The 9,452-nt window shown below is 38.8% G+C and overlaps 1 long non-coding RNA gene across 1 annotated transcript; it reads left to right on the forward strand.

The window, feature by feature from the left end:
• Window positions 1-1,518: 1,518 nt before the first annotated feature.
• Window positions 1,519-8,929, forward strand: LOC122228747. Its single transcript, XR_006206733.1, has 4 exons — window positions 1,519-1,578; window positions 1,674-1,770; window positions 3,203-3,281; window positions 8,808-8,929. It is a non-coding gene; the product is annotated as an uncharacterized LOC122228747 (long non-coding RNA).
• The last annotated feature ends 523 nt before the right edge of the window (window positions 8,930-9,452 follow it).

Here is a 9,452-nt window from a genome sequence, read left to right on the forward strand (position 1 = left end):
AGAATTATTACAGGCCAAAGTCTCCCTCGCAAACCAATGGGTTAGAAGAAAGAAACGCAAGAGAAAAATGAAAAAGATTTGCAGAGCACGGCAGAGCAGAGTGAAAGCAAAAGACACTGCTTGGGATTCAGTACTCACTCCAGCTTCGCTTCTGAGGCTTCTACATCTCTGCCTTTGGCTGTCTGAGCTGATTCGATACCCCATGGTAAATTCTTTCTTTTTATTTTGCTAGCTTAGGATGTACTGTGTTCTTTGCATCTAAAGAATCAGACACAAATTATAGAAACTCTGTAGTGTGGTTTCCATTTCAAATGCAAGAATATCATGGAATGTGAGATGGGACCTAAGGGCTTCATATGCATGTAATTTTTACCAAAAACTGTTTTGAAATAACTAGTTAGACTAGGAAATCAGATACTTCATGTCACAATAGGTCATTACACACAGTAAGGGGGCTATAGATAACATGGCTTTTACATTTGTTTTCTTTGGTGTGGAAGAATCTCTAACAGAATCTGGACCATTAATATGACATGTTTTGTTTTGTTTTCCTCCAGATTTCTTGTTGGTTCACATTGGTAAGACCGTATGAGTAAGTACTCTCAGTTAATAGCATGCCCAGGGACATGTGCCTGCAAGGATTTGGAGATTAGGTTAAGGGCAACCCATTTGGGAAGTAATAGTGCTGCCATGATTTAATAATAAGCAGCTTTGAGGCACACTGTGTCAAATGAAACATTGGTTCTCATAATAGTAAGACGGGCCCATAAGGGCAAGCGTCATAACTAATGTTCAACTGTAGATCGCACAACAGCTGGCATTAGCTCAGAAAAGACTGATTAGAAAAATAGGAACTCACTTTGCAACCAATTGGGGGGTGGGGGGGAGGGAGGAATAATGTTGGAAACTCTAAATGACCATGGGTTGTTGTATGTTGTAGATGTATGTAAATATATATCAACGGCAGTGGTTTCAGAATTTGCTGAGAGATTGTGTGAGATATGCTTAGCCTAAGTGAGTATGCTTAATGGTTGTGACATTTAGAATTAAGGGTGGGGAGGTCCTTGCTGGAAAGGTAAATTGGACTTACTAGAATATAGGTAATATTTATAGCCCAGAGAGTAAAGTGTGACAATGGAAGGGTCCAAATGCGAAGCCTTGGTGAACTTCAGATTTTGGAGATTGAGGAAATAGGAAAAATTTAAGTTCTAATAAAATATGATAAAAATTATGATTCAGAGCTCTTGGATACAGTTTTTCTTCTTTCCAAAGACTCATGTGTGTGAAAATGATACTTCCTCTTTAAATAGCCAAAGTTCACACCTTTTTTGGAATCTTGATATAGAAGGAGGACAGTAGCATTGAGTGTCACTCAATGACCCTATCATCTTAAACATTACATGAATGTTATTTAAGAAGCATTCCTAATTTTCTTTATTCTTCTTGTCTCTAATTTGTTCCCATAGACCACCAGAACAATTTTTGTAAAATACAACTATTTTTGTGCTTACAGGGCTTCAGTGGTCCCCTCTTGATTGACCTCAGGAGAAGGTTGAATTGCTCATCGTATCACACAAGGTTCTGTACCTCTGCCTTCCACCCACCTCCCCTAGCTATATCCTTTACCACTATCTTGCTTATGCCCTTAATTTTTCATTTTCATTTACCAGCAGGTTTCATACATGGTGTTCTCTCAATCTGGAAAACCTTCTCCTGTGTGTGTTTCTGACATTTCCTTCAGGGATCCCTCTCTGAATTCTCCAGTTTGCAGTAGGTACTTTCTCAATACCAGGCTGGTTTGTGCAAGCGAATGCCCCTGTTAATCACTTTCTTGAAAAATGTGGGGATCCCATCATCCCTCTCTATTCCCAGTAGGCAGAATGCATAGTGCATGTTGTTTAGCGTTCACAGTCAAGGGCTCCAGGAATGGCCAACCCAGAACATCTCCTTTGTAATGAAGAATGTCCTTTTGGGAAACCTTGATTCCTTGGAACACTGGCCGGGCAAGAAGAGGATGGGCTACAGATAGTTGTGAGGCCAGTTGCTCTGCTGTAAAAGCTTGTTGCATGCAGAGCCTAGCAGTGTATGCTTTGTCCAGTTGGCCACTCCTGGATTCCCTGTACGTAAGTTCCCCCCAATAAACCTATTTCTCCATTGTTTTCTCTGGGTCTTTTCTTTGGCCTCACTGGACCATCACCCACTCTTCGCTTAGAGTCTGCCAGTGTACCATGACATATCCTCATGACATCTTTTTCTACTGTATATTGCAATTTTTAAGGTAACAAAACAGAGAAAGCATCCAAGAGCAGAGTGGCTCCCAACCCATTTGTCCCTCAGGGAACAATTGGCAATGCCTAGGGACAGTTTTGGTTGTCACAACTAGAGATGTCCTACTGGCACCCAATGGGTGAAGGCCCAGGATGCTGTTATGCATCCTACAAAGCACAAGACAGTCCCTTCAACAAAGACTTATGCAACCCAACCTGTCAATAGTGCCAAGGTTGAGAAATCCTGAAGAGCTTGAAACGGAAGAGAGAACCACATGAGCTGAACAGAAAGCCATCCAGAAAGACCATCCTTGCCGCAGTTGGGGCGTGACGGGGGCTAGAGGCAGGGAGGAGCCGAGCACCTGAGGGCAGGGGAAGAGAGAATGAAAAATGGGTAGAAGCCTAACAATGAGAGCCCTGAGGTGAGGGAGAATATAGACAGAGTTTACCAGCTGTGTTAGGGAAGGGAAGTGCTGTTCAAAGAAGACATTTAGAGCAGGTTTCTGAATAAGGTACTGTGGGAAGTCTCCATGCTTCCTCTTTAAAAAAAATACATTGTAGAATTCTACATATCAACAGTTCTTGAGAAAGACTGCTGTTCCTTTTAGTTCTGTGGCAAGCAGGGTATAGACTACAAAGTATTGGGTCAACTCTGAGTTGAAGTTAGTCATCTATCATTTCTAGGCTATGTGATCTCCTGGGGAATGTGTCATGTCTTGCCTTTGAAATTCTACCCACCACAGTGGACAACATGAATTTGGAACACGCTCAATGCTTTCACATTTTGGGGCCAGGCCAGGTGAACTTTAAAGTAATTAATAGCATTTTCCTATCTGTTCCTGAAGTGATACTTTCTCTGTTTTTTGGCCTCAGGTTCTGCTGTGGCCTTCCGGGCCATGCCTCATGCCACATTTCCTGCCTACTCTTGTCCCTAGTTTGCTACTCCATTGGAACATAACCCATGCTAGAGGTTTTTATATCCCTCACCATCTCACCCCTCCCAAAATGTAAAATGTAAGCGGTTACAAATGTTTCAGAAATATCTAGTCTGCTTTGATTCAAAGTTCAGTGGCATAATATGTTTTTCTATGATTTTAAAATTTTTGTATTTTTTATTTAAATGTTTATTTATTTATTTTGAGAGAGAGAGAGAGAGAGAGAGAGAGAGACCAAAGGAAGGGCAGAGAGAGGGAGAGAGAGAATCTGAAGCAGGCTCTGAGCTGTCAGCGCAGAGCCCAACGTGGGGCTCAATCTCAGCAACGGTGAGATCACGACCTGAGCCAAAATCAAGAGGCAGACACTTAACCAAGTGAGCCACCCAGTCACATCTAAAAATTTTATTTTAAAGGAAGAATCTGTGGAAATTCCAATGCCTGGCAACAAAGGAATGAACTACCAATATTAAACTATCAGGCATTGTTGAAGTATACAAGGGAAATATCTTGAGAGTGGGAAGATATTTCAACTACACCCTTCAAATTAATTTTTACTGGAAACTCCCCATAAAGCAGCCTCCATTACTATGTTGCTAAAGACAGTAGCTATAATCTGATATTGTCAGGTGCTTTGGAAATAACTCTGATACTGTGTGTATGTGTGTGTGTGTGCATGTGTGTGTTTTATATGTGCCCACACATATGTGTAGTAAGTGGGAAGCTGGTCCATTTGTATTATAGGCTATGTAGTACATCTTTATATGTATACACATAAGGACATAGACACAGACATATGCATATATTCTCTGGCAGCTTACTTCTAAATTCCCCTTCTATCATGGCTTTCAAGTTCAACTGAATCAGCCCAGTCTTTTGACTTCCAATAGTGCATATGCCATCTGCTACCTGAGGTCTAAGAGATGTATTTTGTCTGTCTTCACCTGACCCTCCTCAACTCCAAAATGGGACTCTGTCTGTATACTTCATGCTGTTCTTGAAAAGAATATATGCTTTGGGTCATCAGAGTGCAAGGTTAAAACAGTTATGGTGGGTTCATACCAGACAGTGTTTAAATAGGATGACTTTGATCTAAATGTTTAATGTTCAGCAAGATGGGATCCTCTGCAAGGAGATGAAATGAGAAAAGTCAGACCAAGAATGGCAGTACAAAAGTCACTTCAACTGTAGCTCTTTTATTGCATCAGAAATATGAAGCAAATATTGTTAAAGATTAAAATTTCTTATATCTCACATATTTATTGGGCATGCTATTTTATATGTTAAATGTTGAAATGTCTAAAACCTGGATATCATATTTATTGATTTTGTGTTTAAAATCTGCTGGTGTGTGTGTGTGTGTGTGTGTGTGTGTGTGTGTGTAGAGAGAGATAGAAAGAAATTCCTGGATTTGAGAGAGACTTCCTGAATAAGGTGAGAATTTTCTGAGATTTTGCTGTTTCCGGAGCTTTTCACTCACTTAGCAAAGGAAATATAATAATTAAGTCAAGAGACCTAAATTTCTAATCAGTCACTAACTGAATATAGCTTTCTAGTACATATCTCTATCATCTACTGTCTACCTAGATATAGATATATAGATATAGATATAGTTTTTATCCTCTTTATTCCTCTTTATTTGCCTAATTCCCAACATTTTTCTCCAAAATTACTGGTAAAAGCAAATTTATTTTCTCAAAACTAACTTCTAGGTATGTAGTCAGTTTTATAGATGTGTTATCTTTTTTCATTTCTTCAATTCAAATATTGTCATGGATTTATATATTTCTGTGCATTAGTCATATTTAGGAATGATTGTTATTATCTTATTTCCCTGTGCTTGGAATTATAATTATTTGCACTGACCCCTTCGATCTCTCTCTTTATCTATGGTTTTCAAGATTGCCATTACTTAAAATTCCTACTTTGGCCTCTTTACGATTCTTATTCGTAGGTTTGGGATAGTTTCCACACATCTGAGCCTTTTAAATTCCCAAGAATTATCCCCTCTTATAGACAGCCTTGAAAAACACTGAGCTAAGATAATTTCCTGTTACTTATCCTTTATTTTTACAGAACAATTTTGAAATAGCCATGTTAAAGCTTACCTCTTCCTCCTTAGCCTTTGACAGCTCTACCCCTGGTTATTTGCCCACATAATGGCCCGGCCTTTTGAACTTCAGTGTCATGATTCCTTTCTCCAGGAAGCCTTCTCTTAATCACTCACTTGAATTAGAGTCCCCACTTTGTACCCCTCATTGCCCTCAGTTGAGATCCTCATTCAGTGCTGGTTTTCCTGAGGATAAAAACTATATCTATATCTATATATCTATATCTAGGTAGATGGTAGATGATAGAGATATGTACTAGAAAGCTATATAGATAAATGATAGAAGATAGATAGTAGAGAGATAGCTGCTGATGATGATAGATGATGGATGATAGATAGATAGATAGATAGATAGATAGATAGATAGATAGATAATAGATGGATAATCTTTAATCCACCAATGCCGAGTACAGGGCTTGATACAGAATATTCAACAAAAAATATTTCATTAGCTTCATTAAAGGGTAGGTGTCCTCGTGGACATTCGGTATTAGCAGGACAAGCTTGCTCTTATTTTCACTAGATCTCTTTATGTTTAAAATTCTCGAGCTGATAGTTCAGCATGTTTGGCTCACCCTTGTCAATTGGTCATGATGCAGGATTATGAACCCTAAGTGTAGTGTGTAAACAAAACCACCATCTAAAGTCAAAGCAGAGTGGAAGGAAACCAACTCCCATTGCTTAACTTTCAAGAAACTCTCTTTGTAATCCAAGATAACTAAAATGATAATTAGCATCCTAGAACAATGCCCATTTATCTTGAGATAAACTTTCTGACACCCTCAAAAATACAGATCTAATAAATCTGGCCTGAGAAGAACAGCCTTCATAATACTTTTGCACTACATTGTAAGGACAGATTTCCACTGAGCTCCTGTTCAACGTACGGACTTTAAAATGGCACCATGATGTTTATTCTTTATTTGAATGCATTGTTTCTCTGGTGCCAAAGACACCTTGTTTTTTACCGCTGTAATAATTATATTGAATTTTTACGTTGAATATAATTTTTTTAAAAAAGGAAACTGACCAACTGAAATACATTTAATAAAGATGAATGGCACACAAATCCAGTTAGGGCTTAGAAGGCTCAGAAAGTTACAAAAGAACTACAAGTAGTCAACAAGTAGTCAACACACCTATAGAGAAGTATGCAATCTCATTTGTTAAAAAAATGGAACAATCAGATACCATATTTCCTATAATTTTGTCAAACATTTAAAGAAAGCAGACGGTCAATGTAATCAATGGAAAAATGTCTACTAATGGGCCTATATATTGTTACATTCCTTCTGAAAGATATTTTTGGAAAATATCTCTTTAAAGTCTTAAAATGTCCATTCTCAGGGGCACCTGGGTGGGTCAGTTTGTTAAGCGACAAACTCTTGAATTTGGCTCAGGTCGTTATCTCACGGTGGTGAGATCAGGCCCCACATAGGACTCCACACTGAGCATGGAGCCTGCTTAAGATTCTTTCTCTCCCTCCTTCTCCTTTTGCCCCTCCTCCACTCGCAAGAGCTCTCGCTTTCTAAAAAAAAAAAAAAAAGTCCATTCTTTGCTTTTCCTGTGCATAGAGATATGCAGGGGTGTTTATATAAACAAGTGTGAAATAGTAAACTTATTAAACTGAAGTAACAAAATAATTATTGAATAATTATTCATTAGGGTACTGTTAGTGCATGGACCATTCTGTAGCAGAGACATTTATTTGCATACATTACATGTGGAAAAAATACTGACGGCACATATTTTCCAAAAAGAGATGATTTTTATTGATAACACATGCTCAATGTTAACACTTGTGTGAAAATAATACCATCAATATTATTATTATTTGGTGATTTTGTAATAAGTGTTTAGCACAATATCAGAGCATGATATCCTGACTCCTGATCTGGCACAAAGACCTATCTAGGGCACAAAAGCGATCCCCACCCATCGGGGTTCAGTGGCATGACCAATTAAATAACCCACACTTTTCATCTTTATCATTTAAGAGAAAAACATTCATGGTCTGTCAATGACTTAAAAATGATCAGAAAAGTGTTATTTCCAGACATTTCAGAAAAGATCAAGGTAGAATTGAAACAAAGGAAAGGCATGTTTATAAAACTGTGTGTGAGTGAAAAGGAGATTCTATAATTTTATCCTCAGGCACTCACTGTGGTAATCTCATTTATATTATAACAGTCCTCTGACACCTCATGTAAAGGTATTATTTAGTTACCTTCCTTGATAAAATAATAATATATGATAAAATAGTATATAATAATATAATAATTATAAATATTACAAAATAAGAAAAAGACTGAAGTGAAAGAAAAGTTGAACTAAATTTCAGTTAATAAATTTCTCTCTACTTATAGCCTTTAAAAATTCAGGTAAAGAACAAGATATATTTTATTCTCCCGAATTATCACTTTGAGAGATATAGTAAAATAGTGAAACAACACCCTGCCGAGAAATCTGATCTTCATCTTTTTTTCCCCTTCACAAGATATAATCAATAATACACTTGGTTTTTGAAAATTCAGGCAGAAATGGGCAACCTGAAAACTCTGACGAGCTATTGACCTGTGCTGGCTCTTTCTGTATTTCCACAAGAGATGATGTAACTCCCTCTTTCCACCCATGTGTGCAGAGCTCTTGGCCAGCACCTTTGCTATTCATTTATGCAATCTAGAATAATCTGTGTCTAATAGAGTGCTGGAGCATGTCAGGATGAACAATTAAATATGATTGTTGTCATTGACAACCAGCAGTTATTGCTAAAAATGTCCTAGGCAGGAATGTGAGCATTAGGGTGTTTATTTAAAATAAGGGAGAAGTTTAAATGAAGTAGCTGTTCCAGATAATGACAATTAAATGCTACCATTCAAATAGTGCATTTCTCTGTCAACCTAATAAAAATATTAGCCGCTTTTCTTTCTTTCTTTTTTTCTTTCCTTACTTGCTGTCACAAGGGATTAATTCTTCACCTGGTAAGGCTACTGACTGAGCATGGGCTCTGTAATTATTTGGCTTGTCTTCTGGGGCAAGATGGGGAGGGGGCAGGGGCGATCATCTCTGGATAGGGCAACAAGAGGACAGACCCTTGAAATAGACCACGAAGGACGAATGACCTCTAGGTAAGCACAAAGACAGGGAATAATATTTCGAGTAGCGAGAAAAGAAAATGAGATTTTGTCGGAATTTCCATGTGAAGAAGTAGTTTCCATAAATGTACCCCTTTTGTGCCAATTATGTATGTAAAATGCAAGTGATATTTATCAGTTCTCATGCAAAACACCTGCTGTGTGTGTGCACGAGGGTGTGTGTACGTGTGCACACACATGAATGTAGGGAGGGACAAAGGAGAGAGTATGTGAAGAGCCTGCTGAGGTGAATAAATACATTTCTTTTGGTGACGTCATTTAAGCTCCTGAAAAGTATAGTTGTGTGGGGTTTTTTTTCCTAACCCTTACAATCGTACTGCCAACCGCATTTCCCGATATGCAGATAGAAATTTCTCGCGGTTGACCATCCCACAGACTCCTGAGAGCAGTTTCCAGAAGGAATTCTCACGGGATGGCTGTAAGTATCTCTCTGTGTCCAGTATCTCTCTGTGCTCCTGAGAGCAGTTTCCAGAAGGAATTCTCACGGGATGGCTGTAAGTATCTCTCTGTGTCTGTGTCTCTGTTGACCATCCCACAGACTCCTGAGAGCAGTTTCCAGAAGGAATTCTCACGGGATGGCTGTAAGTATCTCTCTGTGTCCAGAAGGGAAAAAAGAAGTGGCCACATGGAGAGGCTGGTGAGTTGTCTCCCCTACTACAAGATGGCCACCCTGAGGGGCGGACCACAACCTGGGCCAGCCACAGATGTGCTTTGAAAACCAAACTGTGAAACAGAGAGAACAATACAGAAGAAGATAAGAGGAGAGAGTATTCCCTTGTACCCACTCTAGCAAATCCTTCACAATAATGAATGTCGCACTAATGGGATAAATGCCAGATCTGTTATTGGATCGTGTACGGAGTCACGCACAAGCAACATTGAACTGAGAGTCTTGTATTTTATCTGGCAACCCTAATCTTAGAGGGAGCCCAGCTCTTCTATTGCTTACTTCTCTCTGTCTTTGTCTATCTCTCTGTCTCTGTCTCTG

The sequence above is a fragment of the Panthera leo genome, chromosome C1, assembly GCF_018350215.1.
Source record: "Panthera leo isolate Ple1 chromosome C1, P.leo_Ple1_pat1.1, whole genome shotgun sequence".
In the NCBI taxonomy this organism is placed as follows: domain Eukaryota; kingdom Metazoa; phylum Chordata; class Mammalia; order Carnivora; family Felidae; genus Panthera; species Panthera leo.